Source organism: Pelodiscus sinensis, chromosome 11, assembly GCF_049634645.1.
Source record: "Pelodiscus sinensis isolate JC-2024 chromosome 11, ASM4963464v1, whole genome shotgun sequence".
Taxonomy (NCBI): domain Eukaryota; kingdom Metazoa; phylum Chordata; order Testudines; family Trionychidae; genus Pelodiscus; species Pelodiscus sinensis.
In genome coordinates, this window is record NC_134721.1 from 46,056,800 (window position 1) to 46,083,073 (window position 26,274).

The 26,274-nt window shown below is 49.1% G+C and overlaps 1 protein-coding gene and 1 long non-coding RNA gene across 5 annotated transcripts in view; one reads left to right on the top strand and one right to left on the bottom strand.

Moving 5' to 3' along the window:
* BSN (bassoon presynaptic cytomatrix protein) overlaps positions 1-26,274 on the bottom strand; it is a 175,019-nt gene that overhangs the window by 102,924 nt on the left and 45,821 nt on the right. The window lies entirely within an intron of this gene.
* On the top strand, positions 18,599-24,752 carry LOC142830979 (uncharacterized). 3 transcript variants are annotated; one of them, XR_012906557.1, is made up of 3 exons: positions 18,599-19,118; positions 19,756-19,804; positions 24,517-24,752. It is a non-coding gene; the product is annotated as an uncharacterized LOC142830979 (long non-coding RNA). The 3 variants fall into 3 exon arrangements; XR_012906556.1 differs by lacking the exon at positions 18,599-19,118 and adding an exon at positions 19,132-19,268; XR_012906558.1 differs by lacking the exon at positions 18,599-19,118 and adding an exon at positions 19,132-19,268 and having other exon boundaries at positions 24,520-24,752.

Here is a 26,274-nt window from a genome sequence, read left to right on the forward strand (position 1 = left end):
CCACAGTAGGAGTAGTTCCCGTACCCAGCACAATCCAGGACTAAGCCAGGCTGCTGGCCAGCCTTCTAAAAAATTTACTGATAGGGGGGCGGAAATAAGTGTCATCTATAGTATTAACTGTTAAGCTTTAGCTTATTGGTTAATCGGTTAATTGACTATACTATTACATCCCTACTGGTAACCCACATGCTTATGCTGCAGCATTTGAGATTAGTTGCCCCTGAAGAGGGGAAAGAAGAAGGGGGAGGGGACATGGATTTTTGTTGAATCCTCTGAGTCTTGTCACATGTGCAGAGGACAAGGAGGGTCACTTAGAAGGGCACAGGAGCCCTTGAGCTGGGAATGTGATAGGGACTGGTCATGGCCAGAAGCTGATGCTGAAGCTATGCACAGGGTTTCTGTGAAGGCTGAGCAGTCTTGCAGGCTCCACACACGCATGTCTGACAGCTAAGCCCATTAGCACTCGGGGAGAGCTGGAGACAGCTCCATGGCTGCATGATGCATGGCTAAGGTGTGGGGCTGTGTAGCCTGATTCCACATAGCCCCAATCTGAGACATTTGAAGGGGAAGAGTGGGGTTCCCATTCTCTGTGGGCTCTGAGGAATCAGGGGACATACGTGAAGAAATGCCACACCGCAGACAAGGCCTTGTCTCCTCCCTCCATCATGCATTAGCCTCTCCAGGAACCATGCAGTAAACACCTGTAAGAGTGGTGGCACTACCTACTTTGAATGTCCAACCATTGGCTCCCATTATGCATTTTTCTGCTACAGACCTTTCAGCTATCAGAAATCTCCACTCCTCCCCCACACCCCGTAGGTACCTACAGACTGATAAAACACCCTCCATTTGGATGAACTAAATAGATTGGGCTATTTTTAGGAAGAAAAGTGGGAGAAATTATAGCAGTTTTGAAAAGAAAGAGAGAAATAGGACAAGAACAACGTACAATTTCAGGACTACCAATGGGGACAATTGAATCTTCTGTTCCCTGGGATTTGGGATGATAATACAAAGGCTTTAGAATGGGCTGAAAAAGATCACACGGAGGCAGAAGATACACCATTTGCCTTTGGTGACTGTTCAAAGTCAGTGGGGAGGGAGTGGGAAAAAGAAGGTTCCAGTGAGGACTGAGAAGACAAGAAGGGACAGGAAGGCTCTGATCCTGAAAATGCTTTTTTCTCTTTGCTAAGTTTTACTGTCTTGTCTTTTTTCTTCTTCTTTTTATCCTCAAGAACTGACTCTGGCCCTGGGGACTGAACACAAACAGATAAAGAATTAAGAAGATTTACTGGTCACAGGGATGGTAAAATACAGCCACTTGTAAGAAACTTTTGTTTTGCAAAGAATAACAATGGTTGCCCTAAGAACAGAGGTAAATTGATATGTTTCCTTATGTCTACAGTGCTATGTTTGCAAGCAGCTGAGATTGTTTATAGACTACAGATAAAGAACCTGCTGGGAAGAAGGAGATCTTAGGAGGTCTCAGGGTGCTGTACAGCTCTTCTGGGGTGTCCTATCTTGAAGAGTGCTGCTCTGGAACTGCAAATCCCAGAAAGAAATGACCATGAAATACTCTGAAAGGGGCGTTCTGATATTGGCCTGACTCTGTAGGAGTGAAGAGGGACATGCTGGGTTGGAGGAAGAGACCTAAAGACAGTGAAATAGTTACTAGCGGAAATGGTCCCCAACTGATTTTTCTGTGGGTCAATGACCCCCAACCCAAAAAATGCTTTTAATCTGTTTAATAATTTAAATTAAACCATTCTCCCTAGCCGCAGCACTAGCAAAATGGGTCAGGTGTAATTATGCAATTAACGGTGAGTTTCCATTAGCAACGGGTAGTTTGCAGAAGGGTTTGGAAAGGGCGGAACCTCAAGGAAGGAATAGGGTCTCAGAGAAGGGATGGGGTAGAGCCTGGCTTGCCCTGACATTTAAAGTGATCTTGGGTGTAAAAAGGTTGGAGACCACTGGTCTACCCCATCAGGACGTATTTCTTAGCCAATGTTACCAATAATAAAAGAGTTCTGCACATTGTTCAGTAACAGTCCTGCAGGAATGCCAAGGAGCCATAGTGAACACTGGCCCTGGCTGGGGCCTCTCTCTCAAACATCACACATGGGGCTTCACAAATTTTATTTGCAAGGAAGCACTACGGCAGCATGGGGAGGAGATGTGTTTCTGCTTCCCATTCCTTAGAGTCAGAAGGTTGTGTCTCATCCACTTCTTTGTCTACTTCTGATGAAATAGGGGAAAAGGGAGAAGCAGGGTTGGCCTGGGCAACACATGGTCCATGGGCTGGGAGTGGAAGGGGTGGGATCAGGTACTATGGGGCAGGCAGAGTATGGTGGCCCTGGAGCTGGGTGCATGCATGTGTCTTTAGATTATGCCCCCCACTATTTGGAGGCACCAGTTGAATATGGGGCACCCTTGGAGAAGAGGGCAGAGCAAGGGTAGGAAGAGATGGGGTGGGGCACTGGGAGAAGGGTGGAGTAGAGTTGAGGCTTAGGATGGAGCAAGGAAGTTGAGCACCACCTGGGAAAGAGTGGTGGCTTGCCTGAGGAGTTTACGTTTTGCACTGGTTCAGGAGGTGGGCTTTGTGCCCTGGTTTTAACAGTCTGCCCTGAGGTTGGGACTAACCTTCTGGAACCCCAGCAGGACAGCTTGACACAGACCCTCTGACGGATGAGGGCAGAACACCCACTTAGCATTTAGAGCCTTACACTGTGCCTGTCTACTGACAGCAGGCCCAGAGAGCCCCTTTTGTTTTCTCAAGCCACATAATCAAGTACATAAAAAGAAAATACAGTCATCATTCTAGCGATACATCTCCGATGGGTAAACCGCAGCTGCACCTTTACACAGGTTCTGTTCCCAAACACTGGGAAATTGTTTAAGTTGCAAAGTATTATCCTGTGCTTGGAAACAGGTTCTTAATTAGTTGAAACTATTTGCTTTGTTGGCAAATCATTTCCAGAAGCACCTGAAGAGCTTTTAATAGCAATTCTGGCAGCTTTTCTTCAAAGCTGTGGGTTTGTGTGTGGGGTGGTTTTTTTTTGCACCAACCTACATGCTCATGTTCACTTCCCTTGCTAAAGGAAAATGACTAAATTCTGCAGTGCGATGTACCATCACATGGAAGCTAGCTGGTTCACGGCGTACAGTGGATCACCCATTACAGGATAAGGAGGGGCATGTACTAATGAACCCAAATAAGCAGCTCAGTAGATGGAAGGAAGATTTTGAAGAGCTACTGAACTGCCCTGCCTACATGGAAACTTCGGAGTTACCACCTGCAAATATACCTCTGCAAACTAACAGCAGCAGACCTACAAAGGAAGAAATCAGAAAAGCCACTGCCCAGCTGAAAAGCAGAAAAGCACCTGGTCCAGATAACATCCCCACAGAAGCAATCAAGGCAGTGAGACATCAGTCAATATGGTGTACAATCTATTTGAGAAAATTTGGGACACTGAGGAGATCCCACAAGATTGGAAACATGGCGACCTTATCAAGCTTCCAAAGAAAGGCAACCTGAAGGAATGCAAGAACTGGAGTGGCATCACGTTACCAGCAGCAGATATAGGGCAGGGCAAGCAGGGCAGCTGCCCCGGGCCCCGTGCTGAAATAGGCTCCGCGCCGAGCCGCCACGCAGGGCCCAAATGGCCACTTGCGCTGCTTGTGCCCGTGCAGCGGCCCAGCTGAGTGGCACAGAAGTCAGCAGAGCGCCACAGCGGTAGGCGAAGGCCATGACAGAGGTTCCAAGTCCCGCCCCCGGCCGTGTACGTCACCACCCCGCCCCCCTTCGCCTCCCGCTGTGGCGCTCAGCTGAGTTCTGTGCCACTTGTCCGGGCTGCCGCACGGGAACAAGCGGCACAAAAGGCCATTTGGGCTCCGCGAGTGAGAGGCAGGAGGGGCAGGACTAAGGAGAAGAGAAAGAGAGCATGAGAGGCAGGAGGGGGAGGAGAAGAGAAAGAGAGAGTGAGGCAGGAGGAGGAGAAGAAGAGAGGAGAAGAGAAAGAGACAGTGAGTGGCAGGAGGGGGAGAGGAATAGAAAGAGAGAGTGAGGCAGAAGGGGGAGGAGACTTAAATACAAGTGAAAATTTTTAATTATTAATGCAGAATTTTAAGAATTACTTACAATATAATTAAAATTAAAATTATCCAACTAAATTAAGTTTCTATCAAATGTACCCAATTCACATTTAATATGAAAATAGCCTTCAATTTGTGCATTTAATGCCTTTTTTCAATTTTTCTTCAAAGGGGGGCCCCGCGAAATTGTGCTGCCCTGGGCCCCGCAAAACTCTCATCCGCCCCTGCACGTTACTGTCTAGTCCAGGAAAAGTGTTCAATAGAATTCTCTTAGAGAGAATGAAGACAGAAATTGATAGACAGCTCAGGGAACAACAGGCCGGCTTCCGAAGTAAGAGATCTTGTACTGACCAAATAGAAACTCTCAGAGTGATCATAGAACAGTCACTTGAGTGGAACTCCCCTCATACGTAATATTCATAGACTTCAAAAAAGCCTTTGAAAGTGTTGATAAAGACACCTTGCAGAAACTGCTACAACATCGTGGCATTCCATTTAAAATTATTAACCTGATTCATTCAACGTATGAACCCTCGACATGCCAAGTTGTTCACAATGGTGTCTTGACAGAATCCTTCAGAATACTCTCAGGAGTGTGACAAGGGTGCCTATTGTCACTTTTCCTGTTCTTGATCACAATGGACTGGATTATGAGCAGGACAACAGGTGGCCAGCAATGGGGCATTCAGTGGACACCTTTCAAACAACTAGTGGACATTGAGTTTGCTGACAATGTCGTCCTCATTTCACACCAACATGAAAGCACGAAAGAAAAGGTCACAACACTAGACAAAACTGTTTCAGTGACAAGGGAAGTCCAAGACAATAAGGATGAACCAGTCCAACAATAACACCATCACACTGAGCAGGGATGATCTGGAAGATGTGGAGCAGTTCACCTACTTGCAGAGTATTATGGGCAGACATGGAAGAAAGACAAGGGTATTAATGCTAGAATAGGGAAAGCAACAACTACATTCAAGACTCTTCATCCATATGGACCTCACAAATAATATCTGCAAAGACGAAACTGTAGATTTTCAACACAAATGTGAAGAGTGTATTCTTGTATGGATGTGAGACCTGGTGTACTAAAAAGTCTTTAAATCACAAGCAACAGACATTCATAAACAGATGCCTGAGGTACGTTATTCACATCGAATGGCAAGACTTTGTCACAAATAAGGAACTTTGGAACAGAGAAGAACAAAAACCACTTGACATTCAAATCAAGAGAAGAAAGTAAGGATAGCTAGGCCACATTCTCAGAAAACCATCTTCCAATATAGTCCATCAAGTTCTCACATGGAACCCACAAGGAAAAAGCAAAAGAGGAAGACCTTGGACAATGTGGAGAAGATCTACTGAGATTGAAGGACGACAACTGGGGTACTTCTGGAGTCAGCTAGAAGTTTTGTCTTGAGACACAGTGAAGTGGAGGAGACTTGCAGATGACCTATGCTCCACTTGAAGTACAAGAGTTTAGTAGTAGTAGTATGTACTAAAGGGCTTGATTTACCTGATCCATATGGCTTTAGACCAGTGGGCTCCAACCTTTTTACACCCAAGATCACTTTTTAAATGTCAGGACAAGACAGGATTTACCCCAGTCCTTCTCTGACACCAAAAAATCAGCAGGAGACCACACAAGTGAGAAGCAAAATAACTCCTCCCAAAACCCCCAACCCTCACTGATCTGGCCCTCAACTGAGACACCTCACTCTTCTGGCATTCCAGCCCCCACGGGGTGAGGGGAAGGGACAGAGAGGACTGAGGTTCAGGGCTACCCATAGGCCAGATTTACTTCTCTGGGGTTCCAAAGTTAATTGATTTTATGGACTCCCTTAGGCTCTAAGGTGGGAACAAAAATGAGGGGCTCAATGTGGGGACAGGACTGCCAGAGAGTGGGATAGGGATACAGGATCTGGGTGGGAGGTGGGGTGAGGAGGGCAGGGCCTGGAAGAGAGTGTGGGGTGAGGGTACGAGAGGGAGTCTGGGAGAGTAACGCAGAAAGGGTGAGAATGCAGCCAAATAGCTAGTTGGGGAGGAAGACAAAGAAGCGGGAAGTAAAGGAAAGTGCAGCTTCTGCAAAGTAAAATTACATCCCCCCCTCACATCTTCCCTCTGCTCCAGCCTCGCTCCCCTAAGCCCCATGACCCCCCTCCAGCCTAATCCCCTGCATTACCCTATGCCCCTGAGTGCAACCCCTGTCCCTCCCATCCCGCCCCTGCAGCCTGATGCCCTATATCGCCCCCTGCCCCTCAATGCAACCCCTGTCCCCTCCCATCCTGCCCCGCTTCCTCCTTCACCCCCCTCCTGCTTCCACATCCCTGTGCCCCAAGAGCACTCATCAGCAGGACAGCAATGCTGAGACTCAGACTCCTGGGAGCAGCGCTGGGCAAGGAGAGGCGGGGAGAGGAGAGTCTCTTCCCTTCCCAGCTCAGTCCTTTGCCTGCAGGCAGAGGCTCCAGGGCAGGGCTGGGGCAGTCAGAGCCTGGGGCTGCCCAGGGCTGCCTCCAGCCTAGCAGAGCGCAGCAGAGCACTGGGGAAGGGGCTTACAGATCCCACACACAGCCTGGCCGAGTACAGTGGGGTGCTGGGGAAGGGGCTCCCCAAACCCACACACAGTCCAGCCAGATGCAGTAGGGCACTGGGGAAGGGGCTCCCCCACCCCATACACAGCCTGCAGGGAACAGTAAGGCATAGCCCAGGCCCTGGCGCACCACATGTGCAGAGCAGGCCCAGCTCCACCCCCTCCCAGAGCAGCAGGCAAGAACTGGGGACACATGCACACGCTCCTCTCCCCCGCACACACACCAGCCAGCAAGTTAACAAATAGGGGCATCCACCTGGCTAGCTGCCCGCAGTGATCAACAGGTGGGTGACCACTGCTTTAGAGCTAAGGCCCCAACTGTCATCACAGTGAGGCACCAGAGAGACTGGTGACAGCCCTGCTTCTCCAGGGCAGAGGAGGGCTGGGCCAGTGCAAGGGGAAGTCACTGGAACAAGTGGGAAGCCACTATCACTTCAGGAAGGCTCCAGCAATAATCAGTTTGAAGCAGTGGTTCTCAAACTTCACTGCAGCAAGACCTCTTTCAGACAACAAAAATTATTACATGACTCCCCTGCCCAATGCATGGGACTGAAACTACTGCCCAAGCCTCCTTGCCCTGGCTGGGGCCCGATGCTGCAACCTGAGCCCACCTGTACAGGTAGAGAGCGGTGTTCCCTGTATGCTATCCGCTTGTGCAGGAGAAACTGAAATGCCGCCCAGCTGCTTAGCAGAGTGCCCACAGCAAGGTTCGCGTTTCTCCTGGTGGTGCACATCCGCACATGCCTCAGTGCAAATAACAACATTCATTCTGCATGTGGATAGAAAACATTAGAGGGAACGGAGACGGGGGGCTCAATCTGAAGTTCGAGCCCCACCATCTCAGACTGAAGCTGCAGCACAAGCCTCCCTACAGTGGGTGAGGTGACTGAAGCTGCAGCCTGAGCCCCCATGCATGGGTAGGGGGCAGGAGGACTGAAGCTACAGCCCAAGCTCTGCTGTCCCAGGTGTGGGGGCAAGCTGCAGCCTGAACCCAGCTGTGCTTATACCGGCTGGAGTGAGGCTGAAGCTAAGCCCTCTTGCCTCAGGCTGAGGCCACAGCCCAATGCTGCTGTCAAAGACCAAGCTCTGCTGCCCAAAGCTGAAGTCCTTGGTCTTCAACTTCAGCCCCAAGCCTCAGCAAGTGTCAAGTTGGCCCTGGTGACCCCATTAAAAGGGTGCCGTGAGCCACCACTGGCGTAAAGGGATTTACTCAGTGCAGAAGGAAGCTGGGCAGCTTTCCCTCCACACTTTTCCAGCATAGGGATGTTAAATATCAGCTAATTGAATAGTTGATTAACTTCACAAATTCTTATCCGTTACTCATCAATTCCATAGGACTCTGCTGTATCAGAGGCAGCAGCGCGGGGTGCCAGGTGGAAGCTGGTCCGTGAGGGGATCCAGTTTAAAAAACAGCTCCACTTGTGGACCAGCTGCCTGTCGCCCCGCACTGCTGCCCATGGGGAGGGCTGAGCTCCTGGACTCAGCATGGGCAAGAACTGAGCCAGTCTGCCAGCCTGACTGGCTCCTAATACACTTTAAATACAAAGCCTCAGCGGGGGTAGGTCTCGGACCCGGCACAAACGAGGACTGAGCCGGGCTGCTGGCTTGCCTACTAAAAAATGTACTGGGGGGGGAGGGAGGGAAAATGCATGTAGTCTATAGCATTAACCTATAAGCCTTTGCTTATTAGTTAATCGGTTAATTGACTAAACTATTACATCCCTAGTTCAGGAGGCTCCCTAAAAACATTGAGAGATTTTGTTTGCTCAGATCTCTGCTACAGCAGCCTGGAACGTCTTGTGGTTCTCTCTATGCAGAGCTCACTTCTATGGTAGCAGCCATAAGGAGGCAGGTCTGTTTCTAGGGAGACTGCTGCACTGCCTCCTCTAGGGCATGTTAGCATGGGATATGCAGGTGCTTCAGCAGTTCCTCTGAGATCCCATTGCCCAGCATCAGGAAGGCATTCTGCTGATTCAGTTGCTCTCTGCCTCTTTTGTAAAGTCCAAATATTAATTTATGTTCTCAGAGTTGTAGAGTAGCTCGCAGATTCCATGCAAGGGAAGAGGTCAGAGCTAGAGGTGAAAGAGGCAAATTTCATCACTAGGGATGTCACGGTGTAGAAGACTATATGATTAACTGATAAGCCTGGGCTTATCAATTCATCTTTTCAACGACAGCATACCTGCCCCCCCGCTGCCTCTGTATCAGAGACAGCAAGGAGGGGAGCAGAAGCCGGTGCGCGTGCGCGCTCTCTCTCTCTCTCTCTCTCACACACACTCACACCCCTCCTTGCTGCTGTCCTAATAGAGAGGCAGCAGCATGGAGGGTAAGGGGGGACAGGCTGGACCCATTCCCACGCAGGGAACTGGCTTTCAAGACTGCTCCCCATACACGTCAGCTCCTGCGCTAGAGAGGCAACAGGGCAGGGGAGCAGGGAAGAGCCGGTGCCGGGGGTGGGGGGGGGGCAGGGCAGAAGCTGGCTTAAAAGGCAGTTTGCCCCAGCACCAGTTCTTCGTGCTGCCTGCCCTGCACTGCTGCCTCCACGGGGACAGGGGGGTGGGCAGGGGAGGCTGCCACAAAGCAGCCTCTATCCACAGTGGGCCCGAGTTCCCTGTGGACAGAGGTTGCTCCACATCTCCGCCGTAGCAGCCCCTGTACATGGGGAGCTCAGACTCCCCATGGACAGAGGCTGGTGCCACCCCACACTGCTTCCTCTGTATCAGAGGCAGCAGCGCAGGGAGGCAGGCAGCAGATCTGTATGGGGAGCTGGTTTTTAAACTGGCTTCCCTCATGGTCTGGCTCTGGCTACCACCCCGCACTGCTGCCTCTAATACAGAGGAAGCAGCGTGGGGTGGACGGGCTCCCCAGGAGTGGGGCAGGGAGTGCACTGGTTGCTGCCCCCCCCCAGGGACTACTGAATAGTTGTGTAACCGCTAAGAATTCATGAAGTTACTCGACTGTTCAATTACACAATATCTAACATCTCTATTCATCACAAATGCTCATGAGTTAATTGTTGCTCTCAAGCAGCACAAGGAATTCATGCAGGCAGAGCACTCTGAGTATATTGGTATGAAGATGAGGAAACAATTTCTGGCCAGATCAGGGATAGAAAATACTTGGGTTCCAGAAAACACTCCACACCTGCATAGCAGAACTGTTTATGGAGGACACATTTGCAACATGCAGAAGTGAATGGTGTTTCCTTTAATAAGCTACTTTTTTATAACTGTTAAATGTGCACATTTCCCAGCAGATTTCACTCCTTTAAGGTGTCATTTCAAAGAGATGAATTTAGAAACCCTTAACAGTATTCTTGCTGTAATATTGCAAGTACCCAAATTAACTCCAGGTCCTGTCAACTATTTCAGGCACCCTGGTTCACAAAGTAAATTTGCCTGAGTCACCCTCCCTGTGCTTGGCTCTATTGTTCATCTCCCAATAAGTTCCTTCTGACTCTGATCTTGCTGGGATGGAGTTGAAAAGTTTTGAGTTTCGGTTATTGTTTGAAACATTCCTATCTGGTTAATACAGGGAAAGGAGCAGTGGAACAGGAGAAGGTGGTGGTGGAAGTGTGTGTGGGGGGGAGCCTATGTAAAGGTGTGGGGAGCATTTTTGAAATCTGAAAGGGAACCTTATTTGAAAACTCACACTCTGAATAGGAGTCCGGAAGGGAAACTGTTTCCTTGATGAATTCTGGTAGCTATGTGTGTGTTGTTACGTTTTGGGGGGGGGGGGGGGGTGCATCGGTGAATGCCACAGCTGGAGATGAAACATTTGACAGGGTAGTCTAATGCTCTGAGGTGATACTGAGAACCCACTCTCAAATGTTCCAGTGTGGATCTTACTCACATGCTCAGTGTCTAACTTGTTGCCAGATTTGGGGTCAGTAAGAACTTTTACCCCAGGTCAGTTTGGCTGGGACCTTGGCGTTTTTCACCATAATCTGTAACATGGGGCGTCATCTTCTGCTGGGTTCATCTGCGTATATCTCACCTAAGAAATTATCCTGTACAAGGAAGTGTGATCCTATAACACAGGGGCGGGCAAAAGGGCCTCCGTGGGCCAGATTCACCAAGCGGGTTGATCCAGCCCACAGAGGCCCTGCCAATTAAGACAATTAAGGCCTGGGGGCAGGGGAGCACACAAAACTTCCTCCCCCCTGCAAGGAGCACGCGGTACTTCAAAGTGCTATGTGCTAGCCTGAGAGCAGGGGAGCTGCGTGAAGTTTCCTCTGCCCTCCTCGCAGGGCTGGGGTGGGGCGGGAGAAGGCTTCGCGCTCTCCCCACCACCCAGCCAATCAGAGCCTGGGGGAGCTGCGCAAAGCTTCCTTTGCCCTGCCCTGGCCCTGCAAGGAGCACACGGCAATTCAAAGTGCCACATGCTCCTCGCAGGGCGGAAAGAGGCTTCCCATGCTGCCCCGCCCTCAGATCCTGATTGGCCTGGGGATGGGGGAGCATGGAAAGCCTCTTCCTGCCCTGCCAGGGGCATGGGTGCCTAGTGGGAAGGGGGGGCAAAGGGGCTCTCCTACCCCCAGACCTATCATGGTCTGGAGTGGGGTAGCCCAGAAGCATCCTGGCCCCACCCCCTTCTGGTTTAGGCCCCACCCCTTCCGGGTGGTTCACCCCCGGCCCAAAATTATTGCCCACCCCTGCTATAATAGGATTTTATCAGTTATGGGCACTGTTTGCTGACTGACTGAGGCACTACAGTATGGCTACATCTTCACTGCGAGTTCTTCCAGCAGAAAATATGCTAATGAGGGACTCATTAGCAGGGTTCGCCGAACTGCGGCGAGCCCCGCTCGCCAGCCACGCTGTCCGGCAATCTGCACATGCGCAGATCGTTCTGTACATGCGTAGATCGCCCGAACCCGGCTCTTCTGGGTTGCAATCTACTTGCCACGGGCGAGTAGATTGTATTATTTGTCAAGCCCTGCTCATTAGCATAAGTCACGATCTCATTAGCATATTTTCTGTCATTTCTTTTTGCGCAAGGGGTTTAGGTGCTTTTGTAAGGTCTGTTCGCCACTCGTCTGCATCTCTCTAGCACAATACCTTTGTATATATCACCCAACGCTTTTAAGACTGCAGCAAAGAGCTTGTCCACCCTGCATGTAGCTCTGAAGGCAGCACAAAACTGGCAAGAAACTGATGTACCTTGATCCAAGGGGCAGTGAGGCTCATTTCCACAGGAAGAAACATTTGCCCTGTGTCAAAAGTCTATACTTGAGTCTTCTTCTGTTGCACAAAATTACTAAGGACACACTTGCTTGTCAGATGGCCTGATAGCTGCTCATTGGACCATTGCATTCTGATAGGCCTACCACAAGACTACCAACCAATGGTTTCTTAAAAGTATATTATAAAATGCAGGCAGCCTATTGATACACATATTTTGGTTTGATCAACTTCATGTGTCCTGATGTGTATTTCTGGCATTTCTTCTTTTGACCAGTATTTGCTTAAGCACATTTCACTGCACAGGAACTTTACAGACTTTGAAATAGACTTAATTCATTTCACTGTTCAGACAAACTCAGCATGTGATGTGGTTACAGTAATTCCTCATTAAACACGGTAGATACATTTCAGAAAATGATTGTGCTAAGTGAAAACGTGTTATGCGGGGGTCAATTTTCCCATTGAAAATAATAGAAAAGGTGGGGGTTGCGTTTCAAGCCCACGTGCGCTCGCAGCTCCAGCCTGCACTTGTTAGCAGCTGGGACCAGGACATAAGGTTGGGGGAGAAAGGGGACTGGGTTATAGCAGGGAGGGGAGGTGTTTGGCTTTGGAGAAGGGAAAGGAAGGGAAGGGAAGGGAAGGACAGGGGAGGGGGCTTGCAGACGGCGGCTGGGTTTTCCCAGCTGGCCAGTTGCTGGCAGCTGCGCAGGACTTCCCCTGCCTTCTTGCAAAGCGGTGGACGCGAGGCATCTGGCCAGAGGGGGTCACAGGGGAACGGCGCGGCGAGCAGCGAGTGGTGAACCTCTGCAGCTTTGCAGGGAGGCAGGGGAAGCCCCGAGCAGCTGCCAGCGATCGGCCAGCTGGGGAAACCCGGCTGCTGGCTGCAAGCGGGGGGCGGAGGAGAGGGAGCGAAGCATCCCCAGAGGGGGTCGCCGGGGAATGGCGTGGCGAGCCGCGAACCTCCAGAGGCAGAGGGAAGCCCTGCACAGCTGCCTGCGACCAGCCAGCTGGGGAAATCCAGCTGCCAGCTGCAAGAGGGGGGCGGAGGAGAGGGAGCCAAGCATCCCCAGAGGGGGTTTCCGGGGAACGGCGCGGCGAGCGGCAAACCTCTGCCGTTTTGCAGGGAGGCAGGAGAAGCCACGCGCAGCTGCCGGTGACCGTCTGGCCAATAGGGGAAATCGTGTTATTGTGGGGACGGGTCGTGTTGTTCGAAAAATGTTCCCTAAAAAAAAAATCGTGCTATTGTGAAAACGTGTTAAGCAGGCACATGTTAAGTGAAGAATTACTGTATATAGCAATTCCTTGTTAATTCCATTTATTTTTGAGAAGACAGGTAAAGGATTCCATGCCTCCCTTTCATACAGTCAGGTCTAACCTGAAAGTGCTAATTTCCCATCAGTTTCTTTTAGAGCTGATTTCTATGCTTACACTGATCCTCCCTCACCCACAGCTTGGAAAGAACTGCAATTTTCTTAGTGATGGCTTTCAGGGTGTTTCTGTAGGGCAATCAGTCTTTCCTCAACAGATCAGGGTGTTCCATGGCAGTTACAATAAGGAACCTCGAGGTAGCCTCGAGTCCAGGAACTCGGGAGTCAACAAAGCAGGAGGAACACCTGGAAAGCTGAGGCATTCATCTGAGAGCAAAGCTGAAGCAGCCAGAAGAACACACATCTTTATCGAGCTTCAAGGGGTAGCCAAATTAGTTACAGAAAAAAACCAACAAATGGTCTGGTAGTGCTTTATAGACTAACAAAACATGTAGATGGTATCATGAGCTTTCGTGGGCACAGCCATGTCTCATGTGGACAGAGCCCGTGAGCTATCCTGAAAGGCCGACCAAAGAACAAATACAAAGATGGCCCGGTGCCAGTGGGATATAGTGTAAGTTGCCCTACACTGCTGGTATGGGTTAGCAATTATTTTGGACTAGTTCTCCAGCCAGCATCCTACAGAAGGTCAGGCTTCATCATGACAATGGTCCTTTCTGGCCTTAGAATCTTTGAAGTCTAATAAGTTACTCCCAGACTGAACTGTAAGAATGGAGAGGAATGAGAGTAACCAGATAAAATTAACAGACTTAAAAAAAAACCTAACCAAGCAGCATTACAAAGTAATGAGTAACATTACAAAGAGCAGGGATGTGACCAGTTTTTGAACTGTACATAGATGATGCTATTTCTCCAGTGTTTGTATTCTGTCTAACAGAACACTGATAAAAGGCTCAGATATTGGAGGGCGACAAGATCTATGTATTACTCATCCCCTTTTACCCACACAAGCTATTTACAAAGCCAATCAAATATATGTAATGAATACTGACTATAAATCACTTACATTTACTGTCTTGAGTTATGCAGGCACTCAGACTAGGGGTAGAGCTTTCTGTAATTCCAGTATAGAAATCTATCTATATATAAAAAACCTTTTCCAGTGGGATGACAGTGACATTATCACGTCACTCTGCATCCCGCCTGCCTCCTCCCTCCCTCCCCCTTTTCCTTTCCCTTGTGCTCAGCTACCACATAGGGCCTGCGAGGCCTCAAAGTGCATCCCCAGTGGCCAGGGGGAGAGCACGGGGACTGTGAGGCCTCGGAGTGACCCCCTCCCTCTGTGATAACCAGGGACAGAGCCAGGCCTGGCACGCCACAGCTCAAAGAGGGGATGTTAGGGTTAGATTGCAGCCAGGGAAGGCAAGGGGTAGGGAGGGGAAAAAGGCCCGGGCTGGTGGGAGCAGAGGGGAGGAGAAAGGGCCTGGTCTGGTGTGGCGGGAGAAAGAGAAGGGGGTCCAGGCTGGCAGAGGCGGGGGGGAGGGCAAAGGAACCTGGGCTGGTGTGGGCAGGGAGAGTGAAAGGGCCCATTCTGGCACAGTGGGGAGAGGGGAAGAGGAGGAGCCTGGGCTGGCATGGCCGGCAGGGGGGAGGGCCCGGAGTGGTGTGGCTTGGGGCGGGGAGTGGGAGAAGGGGCCTGGGCTGGCACAACTGGAGGAAGTGGGGGGAGATCAGGCCTGGGCTGGCATGGCTGGGGGAAGGAGAAGGTGCTCAGGGTGGTGCAAGCACAGCTTGACCCTCTCCGGTGCCTGGGGGAAGAGCTGAAGTTACCTACGCTCCATGAGAGGGGGAGTGGCGAGTGTAGCAAGCAGGGGGCACAGCCTCCTAGTCATACATAAAATTACAAATTTCCTTTGTCAAATATACAGAAAATCCTCTCTCCTCTGGATCAATCGAGGAAAGAATTAAAATTGAAGTGGAGGGGGCCAGAGAAGAGGGTGTTCCAGCAAAGAGAATAATCTGTGATGATTACGAATTGTATTGAAAATGTAATTGAAGCATCTGGCAAAGTGGATTCCAGCCCATGAAAGCTTATTTCCAAATAAAACTGTTAGTTTTTAAGGACCCACTCACAAGCCCGTGGGGCAGAGTCTGTCTTTCACTAGATATCTGTACAGTAGGTATCTGGACTGGAGCCTCTAAGAACTGGTGCATTATAGTTCTCATGTCTCCGTTGGTGGCAGAGTTTTGTAATACATTCAGCCTTTGAGAGACAGCTCCCAACACATCTGAACTGTTCCACTGAAGAACATGTGAAAGCTAGACTCAGAACTCTGCATAATAATCCACTCTCCCAAGTATTCACTACCTCAGCAGCATGAGCTATACCGCAACAGCACAAAAACTCCAAAATCCAAATACCATTTTCTGTGCAATGCTGGCCCATGTAGAGAGGGAAATGTGCTGTTATAGGCTGCTCCACACCATCCAAGGGCAACCTTAGAATAAGACTGGTTCATGTGAACCAGGTATAAGATCACATGGTTTCTTCTGGCCTTACAATCTATGGTGACAACTTATCACAAAGAAATCAAACAATCACCATGCAGGGATCATTCACTGCTAATGTAATTTCATTCAGAAACAAGGAAAATAGAAGGTGTTGATCTAGTTCAGACACCATCAGCTTTGTGATTGAAAAGTGTTGCTTTACAGTTAGCCATGCTCAACTAAGTACGTATGTGTGGGCAGCAGTGACTAACTCAAGCTGTTTATCAGAACAGTGCATATAAAGTTGACATCTTTCCATTTTCTGTAGGGGCCCTTCTGAATCCTGACTAAGAAGGGAAGGAAGTTGGGACCCCTGTTAACTGGTTACTAGGAGGCAACAACTGTATTGTTACTAGTGCAGTTAGCAAGCAGGACAGCAGGTGCACCCAGGAATAGCTCAGTGCTTGGATAAAACAAGGATGCTGGGCAGAGGGGTGAGCTAATGCTGAAAAATAATCTGAAACTAAGATTGATTTAGGGTGGGTGCAGGAAGGAACCCAGGAAATGATGGAGAAAGAGGAATAGGAGAGAGACAGTGATACAGGTCCTAGAAGCAGACACAGAATGATGGAAACACGACAAAAGGGCCAAGTGTATCACCAGGGGATTCTCTACCATGGGACAACATGGGGGGACGGGCTGTACATTAGCCATTTTTCTGCATCTCAGTCATTCTCTTCTTGCCATGTTTAATTAGAAAAAGCAAATTCGGGAGTATTGCAAGTGAATCTGCCTTAAAAGCAAGCATTCTTTAAAAAGGCTCCTAACTGGTTTCCCCAGTCCTTTGGTGAGTATGTCTCAACATTTCCTCACGTCTAATTATGTGCCTGGCTCCTGATGCTTGGACATAGTATAAAGCAGCCAGAACGGTTAAGTACAGCAGATTAAGCAGCAGAAAAAATCTCCTGAGTAAGGGGTTCTAGAGGATCATACAAACAAAGCCAGTCACATGCAACTGTATGGTTTTGATTTAGTTTTATACGGTTGCTCTGAATATTACACCTGGCCCTTCACCTGGTGATAGTGTAAGAGTTGCTTTCAAAGTTGTAGCTAGGTATCCAACCGTGCAGTAACTATTGTAATTGCACTAAATTCAAAAACTTTACAATAATTTCCTTCACTATATTGACAATTCTGCATAGGCTCAGCTCTCAATCAAAACTGAAGCAAGATGTGTTACTTCTCAGAACCACACAGGATTAAGAACCCAGGTCAAGTCTACACTGGCAAATTACTGGGCAGTAAATCAGCTCCCAGCACTGTAACTCTGGAGGGCTGTGTCCAGACTCCATGCCTCCGTCGACGGAGGCATGTAGATTAGCCAGCTCGGAAGAGGGAAATGAAGCCGCGATTAAAATAATCGCGGCTTCATTTAAATTTAAATGGCTGCCCCGATCTGCCGATCAGCTGTTTGTCGGCAGATCGGGAGAGTCTGGACGCGATGCCCCGACAAAGAAGCCTTTCTTCATCGACACAGGTAAGCCTCGTGAAACCAGGTTTACCTGTGTCGATGAAGAAAGGCTTCTTTGTCGGGGCATCGCGTCCAGACTCTCCCGATCTGCCGACAAACAGCTGATCGGCAGATCGGGGCAGCCATTTAAATTTAAATGAAGCCGCGATTATTTTAATCGCGGCTTCATTTCCCTCTTCCGAGCTGGCTAATCTACATGCCTCCGTCGACGGAGGCATGGAGTCTGGACACAGCCGAGGTGTCCACGCTGGCATGGTGCACTAGCTCAGCAGTTGCTGCACTCTAAATAAACCATCTTGACTAGAAGTGCAGACCTTGCTGTGCTCTGGATACAGTGCTGGAGTGCCAGTGTGGACAAAATAAGTCACACTGGGCAGGCGGTTGTAACGCAACGTGACTGGCCTCTGGCACCCATCCCACAATGCCTGTTCTTGCCTCTCTGGTTATCTGTTTTAACTCTACTGCCCTGCTTTCAGGTGACCAACCCTCAGACCCACTGTAATGTGGTGGCACTCACCTTTCGTGAGCACCCTCATCTGGCCGAGTGCATTTGCCTGCCCTCACTCTGTTCTTCAGCCTTTTCAGCTACTCAGCCCTCTGGCCAAGTCACACAGCCTGGTGTGAGCCACTCAAAACCCCTTCCAGGGTACACATTTACCAGGGCCCATCTCGGTACCCTCTGTATAGCCTCTCAGTCTATTTCCCACTTGGATGGAGATTGGTGTCTCCAGGGCTGCTTCTGCTGGAGACAGTGTCCTCGCCCTCACCTCAGGCTCTACCACAGCCATATAGTCCACAATAGCGCCCCACAAAGAGCTCTCTGTGGAGCTGCTGGTCCCTCAGCCAGCCAGTCAGCCGTAATCTTCTCTCCTTGAGATCGCCACTGGCAATGAGCTGACTCTGGGCCTGTAGCTCATTTAGGGCCTTTCTGGCCCCTGACTGGTCACTTCCTCCTGCAGACACTCTAGCCTCCTTGGAGGACTTCTCTGTGATTTTCTGGGACGGGCTATGGTAAGGCCACAAGCTACCAGAAGGGCTTCGGGACCTGGTCCACCCTGTCACACCCATGCTTGCATTCCTTTGGAAATTTGACAGTCCCCTTTCTGTTTGCTTGTTGACACATGGCATATTCTCAGTGCATCCCTCCAGCTGCCCGTGCCTGCACCATGCACCAGGAGACCACCTGCTTGGAACCATGCTGAGGTACTGTACCTCATCTACATTTGGAGAGAGGAGTTGTTCAGTTCGAGCTATGCTCCAGCTGTAGGAATTATGATACCTATGGGCAGATTTCTAGCTGCATTAGTGAAAAGGGCCATGACCAGGATGCACTGCAGTGCAGGGTCAAAATGAACGAATTGAGAAATGCCTACCCCAAGGCGTGGGAAGCAAAACTTGTGCTGTGCCCACAACATGCCAATTCTACAAAGATCTACATGACATACTTGGGGGAGACCCCACTACTGCTCCAAAGATCCGCATGGGTACTTCTGGGCCTCAGGGACCAAGCCAGGAAGAAGAAATCATGAATAAGTATTGTGATGGGGTGGACAAAGCCCGATATCTCCGCTGGAGGCCTTTCAGCACCCTGGCCAGCAACAGGAGCAGTAGAGAGGTCCTCCAGGCAGAGTAGAGTGGCAGCCTTTGCTGCAGCCAATCAGGGTGCAGCAGGCTGCTATAAAAAGAGTTTCTAGGTAAGACCTGTCAGTTCCTTCCTGGAGCTTGACCTAGGCAGACCTCAGGGGTGACTGGGGAACACCAGCACAGATCTGACTGGGAATTGGGTATCATACCTGATCGGAGACAGATCCTGTGGCTAAAGGCTAGCCAAAGACAACCCTGTAGAACCCAGACAAGAGGAACTCAGCCACTAGGCCCTAGAGAAGGGCTGATGGAACAGCATCCTGCGGAAGTGGCCCAGGGACGTGACAGCACTTAAGTACATTGAAACTCAGCAGGTAACTGCTACTTACAGGGTCCCTGAACCAGGACCCAGAGGAGTGGGTGGGCCTGTGTCCCCCCTAACTCTCCTGCAAACCACACCCAGAGGGTAAAAGAAGAGGCCTGATCTCCGGCCACTGAGTGGACATTGCCTCACCCGCAGACAGGTGAGTTAAGACAGACAGACTGAGAGACCACCCCCATCCCAGCCACAAAGGGGTGCTCACACCAAGGGCGGAACCTGTTACAAGTATGCTGAGGAGGAGGTGGACCCAGACTCAGAGGATGAGACAGCATCCACAGGTGCTTGCAGTTAGGAGCTGTTTTGTACCCAGAATGAGGCAAACCAGTCGAGGATGTACCTGGCAAGTGGAAACTGAGTGGGCATTACTAACAATCATCCACCTCCCTGAAGTGCTCTCCCTAGAGTACAGTACGGCCCTGAACGAATGAAACGCCTTGCCTCCTACACCAAGGAATTTCCCTGCCCCACTGGTGAGCTCACCATTGTGGGGTTCCTGTATCTTATGTGCACTCACTCCAAGACATTCAGTCAGTGCTCGGTATGTGAACAGTGCTTGGGCTTACAAGGGGTTGGGACAGTGTTGTGTCTAGTATTTGAGCCTCCATAACATGTTGCATTTGTTTTGACAGAGCTGACCTTGGCATACCAGTGATATTGCCAATGGAGAGTCTCCGAAAGGTAAGAAAATGTCCTAAAGGACTCATGAGTTTTTGCTTGGCGGCCTGAGTGTCCTTGCTGCTGAACAGAAAGGAGTGGAGGGACAGTGAGAGGACGGAGTAGATGGAGAGCACCGAGCAGCTCCTAAACATTACTGAGCAACAAGTGGACATAGTGCAGGTGCTGCCTGCACCACATGTTATTGGGACAGGACCCAGCGTGCCCCATGCCACTCCTCCACTTTCCCACAAACCTCAGCGGCAGGATAGGAAGAGGTGCTCTGTGGGATAGCTGCCCAGAATGCACTGCTCCCAAAGATGCTGAAAGTGCCACAAGTGTGGTCACACTATTGTACTGGCAGTTGACAGTGTGGACACCCAACAGCATTTTCACTGCTGCGCTCTGTGGGTATGTCTACACTTGCACCCTAATTTGAGCTAGGGCTGCAAATGTAGGCATTCAGAATTGCAAATCAATCCCGGGATTTAAATATCCCGTGCTTGATTTGCATCTTCCCAGCTGGGCGCCATTTTTTGAAATTTACAAGTCTGAAGTAACTGCCCACGTCTACAAGCAGCAGTGAAATGGGCATTTGAAATAAAGCTCTAGTTCGAACTACCTGTTAAACCTCATTGAACATAAGTTCATAAGAGCAGCCGTACTGGGTCAGACCAAAGGTCCATCTAGCCCAGTAGCCAATCTGCCAACAGTGGCCAGCACCAGGTGCCCCAGAGAAGGTGGACCAAAGATAATGGTAAAAAAATTTGTCTGCTGCCATCCCTCTCCAGCCTGTGACAAACAGAGGCCAAGGACACCATTTCTATCCCTTGGCTAATAGCCTTTCATGGAGGTTAGGTCCCAACCCAGGACCCTCTGGCAGCAGCCTTGTCCTGCCCCCCTCTACTTGCCTTTAGTTCCCTGGGACACTTCCTCTGTGACCCTTTGCAGCCTCCTGTTCCTTGTAGCAAGGCCAGCAGCCTGTCAGGTATCATGCTGGAGCCTTCTTTCTAGCCCCACCCTGAACATGCCCAACACTGCTCTCTCAAAGGTGCTGCTCAAGCTCTGCACCTTCCCTGGTGAGGGCCCAACTAACCACCTCTGCGGGGCAGCTCCTTATAAACAGGACTGCTCCAGCAAACCACACCCTGATTGGTTACTAAAAAGCCTCTCCCTAGTTGGACAGGGCTGTGCACAGGCTCCCTCCTGCCTACTTTAACCCCTTCTGGCCAGCGTTACCTGATTGCCATCTCATTTAAAAGCCACCCAAACTCTATCCTTGCACAAAGTGCTCATCTCCCATGGCTAAGAATCCCCCTCCCATCCTGGGAATGGACAGACAACAGAAAATGGCCCATATGATCACCAATCCCCACAAAATTGAAACATTTTTGTTCTCATCCCATTGATTCCAATAAACAAAGGCTACGTCTACATTGGCAGGTTCTTGCTCAAGAACATCTTGCACAAGAGATCCTGCGCAAAATCTCTTGCACAAGAACACATCCAAACTGCCATGTGCTTTTGCGCAAGAGCATCCATGGCAGTGTGGATGCTCTCTTGCACAAGAAAGCTCTGATGGCCATTTTAGCCATATGGCTTTTTTGCGCAAGAAACCTCTGCCACGCATCCACACTGCCCTCTTGCACAAGAGGGCTTACACTTATTAGAAAAGAGCATAGCTCTTGTGCAAGAAACCATCTCTTCCCATGCTTTACTGTAAATCTCTTTGCACAAGCGCGGGCAGGCCGTGTGGACACTCTGCGTGTTCTTGCGCAAGAACCGCCGTTCCTGAGTAAGAACCCGCCAGTGTAGACATAGCCAAAGAGTCTCCAGCAGCCAGACCAAACAAACTAATTCAGCCTGAATGAGCCAAATCCTGACCCAACCAAGGGCCACGTAGGCCTCTTACTCCACTAATGTGAACACTAATGTGAAGGAAAAAATTTATTTTGTTGTCAGTATGACCTGTGTGTGACCTGGATGTTAAGTCTGGTCTTTGTAAAGAGGTACGTGCTTGAACACAGGTATACAAAAGGAGGGGACAGGTGAAACTGGTCTGAACCTGTTGTAAGGCCTGCAAAGGGACTGTGAGGGGACAAATAATGATTGGAGGGAATTTGGTGCAAAGGGGCATGACCTGTATATGCATGCAATTGTAAGTGGTCAGTGGAAAAGGGGTAATTACCATGTAAGGTAGTACAAAAGACCTTGCCTTTTGTTTGGGCAGTTGCAGAAACTTTTTCCTGAGTATCCTGGAGACTTTTGCCCTGGAATGCATTCCTGAATAAAGCTGGTTGCTTAAGAAAGGTGTCTGGAATTGATTTGGTAGGGGTTTTGGGCCCCCATCCAAACCCTCGGATTAAATTCTCCGTCAAATGCCATGGTGCACGTTTAGCCACTCCTCGTAAGGAAGCTGAGAGAGGCATGGTTTGCCCTAATTCTGGCCCTTCGCAGCTCCTTGGGCCTGGCAGAGTTCTGAATATTTAGGATTTTGACAGATAACATCAGTGTTTATTCTAAGTGTATTTTTTTCAATGTTTACTTAATTGAAATTTTCACAGTTGCTCAGAATTATGGGTTTTAAGCTATTTTTTTGTTTTTAGGTACTAGCATATACACTGTGTTGCTAGGGCCCATAGGTCTTTTTTTAGAGGGGGTGGGGACTCAGAGCAAATGTTGTACTACGTCAGGGACATTGAGAAGGGTGGGGAAAGAGCCCTGCTATGTGAAATCTACACAGGACTGTCAGCAGTGAACAGCATTAAGGAGTCCAACTACGTCATCATCTGATCAAGACTCTCCACCTCCCAGTGCAGCTATTACTTTGCTTTACATCAGTGACAGCAGCAGGTAAATTGTACGCTGAAGTTCAGAACCTCTTGAAGATGGACTGCGGCACTGCCTCTGGATAGGACCCTATTTGTCACATTCATTTCCCTTCCTTGGGTACCTTTGAGAATGTAGAACATTCCCTTAATTTCAGCTTGTATTTTCGTGGGGGGGAGGAGAATGCCTCCTGGAATCTTCTGCTTCACAAAGTTCCATGTCATATTGACCAATCAACTTTCATGATTTTGATCTTATGTCGAAATTGTTGAAAATCTGTCATGTACGCTTAAACCAGAATGCACAAATATAACATCCATTAGGAGCTCTGTATTTATTATCCTTTAAAACAGTCTGAAATGGCCTCATCTTCCTTCACAAACCAACTCCCTGGTATATTCTAAGTTCCATCTGCTTATACCAGTGTCTAAAATAAGTCTTCACTCCTGTTAACACTGCAGAGCCAGCTCAGCTCAAAAAGAGAAAGCTACTGTTCAATACTGAGCTCCCTGGCAAACCCAGAGCAGCTCTGGGAGAGGGAGATACAACCTAGTCCCAAACCTCCAGAAGAGTCAGCTTGGGAAAAAGGAGCAGGAGCCTATTTCTGCGCTCCTTGCAGAGCCAACCTGGCTCACAGACAGACCTCACTTAACAGAGCTCTGTAACATGGGATTAAAAATAATGCTTGGTGCTTACACTGCACTACAGATCAGCACAAAGGGCTCTGCAAAACCAGAGATGCATGAGTAGTTCCTTTTTCTGACAGCATAGCTGAAGAAATTCGCCTGAGGATTTAGAAGTCTAGTGGAGAAAACACAGCTTTAGCAAATCAGAAAATTGGGAGCATTGTGTTCCTACTTTTACTGCAAATGTCCTACATGACTCTGGGCAGGCCACCTAACCGGTATTTTCCAATCCAGTACAGGATTGTTCACCCCCCACCCTGTAAACTCCAGTGCTTTGATCCAAGTAACGGGACTCCTGCTACTTCCTTTGGCAGACATAATAGACTTCAGCATCAGGGAAGGTGGTTCTTGTGTTTGCTCACTCCCATCCAGTTTCTCCTAGTTTAGAGCACCCTCAGAAAAATCCCCTCTCCCTCCTTGACATTTGAGGCTCTCTACATTTCCTCAGGACCAGACAGAGGGACTCTCTCCTCTCTTCTGAAGACGATGGGAGCTGTAGGTGGCAATAGGAATATTTAGAACCCATTGGCCAAAGTCAATCCTGGTGTAATACTATTGTTTCCAGTGGGATTGCATCAAGGATGAATTTAGCCTAACATTGAATTAGGCTTTCTAATTCAAACTACCTACTCCATGCCGCGTGTAGCCGCGGGCACGGAGTCCGAACTACCGGGGCTTTAAAAATGGCGGCGCCCGGCAAGATGCAAATGAAGCCCGGGATATTTAAATCCGGGGCTTCATTTGCAACTTCGATTGCCTACATTAACCATCCTAGTTCGAACTAGGGTGGTAGTGTAGACATACCCTGAGTTAGATTGCCCTAAATTCTTACTGACTGAAAGTCAGTCTTCAGTCAGTGATATCTCTGCTTTCTGCAATCAACTCTCTATACAACTTTTCAAGGGTAATATGCTCAAGTGATCAGATGCCAATATGTGAACTGTTATGTTAAATTTATCCTACTAAATCTGAGTTATTGCTCATTATGTACGATATGTATCTTTGACTTTTAAAACAAAGTTTGTGTGGATAATGTAAGCACTATACCCAGATGTACAGACACTCTTTTCTTAACCTGGGTTTTATGTAATTTTTAACATTGGCTTTTATCAAATTTTTAATCTGTTGACCTGATAATGGTCCTTTGGGATCAGAAGTAGGCTCTGGTTTATGAAACTAGTTTTAAATAACCACTCCTCATTTCTCTGCCCTATTTCTCAGCAGCTTGTCATACATTTGGTATCCTCAGCTGCTCATGGCAGCTTGGAGCTCCAGGGACCATTGCAGCTGGAGGAGGCAGAGGTACTCTGCTGCTCCCATCCATCATGGAAAGGATGGGACAATCTCCCTCAAGTCCCACCCTACTGCAGGATGAAGTCACAAAGTCTCTGGAAGACACGGATGCCATGACTTCCATGACAAATTTGTAGCCTTACCCACAATGGCATTGAACCAGGAGAGCAGGGTTACCATCAATACTTTTTGGGCAAAGTCTATGTGAATGTTAAATAACAAGTTGGTTTCATTTACCATCAAAATGACAGACACAGCAGCAGCACAGCACCGAGTCAGAGCATTACTCTCCTACTAACTCAGAGAGAAGCGTATCACCTACTGAATCAGCAGAACCACTTCCTGTGGCACTAGCAATAGGAAAACCCGGGACTTGAATAATAAGCAAAGTTGTCTCATCCATACAACAGTTTGGGCCTTGCTCTTTGGGGAACCCCGGGCGGTGGCATAAGGGATTTCCAGGAGACTGGTCATGGGGCTTGGACCCATCCCTGCACTCAGCAGCAGCAGTGGGAGCTGTAGGAAGCAGAGTGCCCCAGCAGCCTGCACCACCCTGTCATCTCCCAACCAGGCTGTGCTGCTTCACCACAGTGACAGGAAGCAGAGCAATCTGGTCCCAGCCAGCTCCACTCCCTTGAGCGACACAGCTAGTAGCTAGGTTCAGGGGAGCACAGCAAGCTGGGGGCAGGTCGCTCCACTTCCTGCCACCACCGTGACGGCCAGAGGACCCACCTCCTGCTGCCAGCCCCAGCCCTCCCTCAGTAATCCCTTGCATCTTGGCATTTCTTGGGGACAGGGCGGAGCAGGAAGAGGGCAGAGGAGGGGTGGGACTTGGGGGAAGGGTTGGAGGGGGACTGTCCTGTCCCTCGCACTAGGGATAGCACTGATAATGAGAACCCAGATTCAATACAGGCATAAGCAGGAGCAATTTCATCAGAGTTAATGGGGTAGCACTGCTTCATACTAATGGTGATCTTGGAACTTTTGTCAGTTTTAGGCCAGTATTCTTAATTTAAAAAATACATCTCACATTATACATTGTACTTAAGCAGACCTGGTTACAATTCATATGTTTTTCAGTGTGTTCTCATTCAATGTCTTTAAAATCCTAAAAAACAAGGCAACAGAAAAGGGTCAATCCCCAGATTTATCTCTAACCCCAACACCAGAGCAAAACCACAGCCAAAGCTTTCACTGAACTTGAATAGTCACGCTGGTCTTCTTAATCAGAAAAGCCTGAGCAGGTTCAGCAAATTTGACGTCCATGTGGAAGTTAAAGTCACTAAGCACTATTGTCTCGGGAATAGTGAAGTGCATTATGGTGAACCACACACCAGCACTCCATCCAACCTTTATCCTGCACACACAATGGATGCACCCTATCAGAGCTAGTCTAGGAGCAAGATGTCTGTTACATTTTATATTGGACATGAACAGCACCACCATATCGTTTCCACAACAATCACTCTTTAAATCATACCTACTTCCCAAATGGAGCCAACTACATCAAAACCAGTTCGGAAGCATTATGCAAGCAAAGTAAGGAGCTTCATTCCTTGTCAAGCCATGGATGATTACTGACTTATTCATGAGCTTTCCATTGAACAACATGACCCCAGGATTAACTTCTAGTATCCTACTGTCCTGAGAAACAACAGGCAGTACCACTGTTTTGCTAAAGGCCCT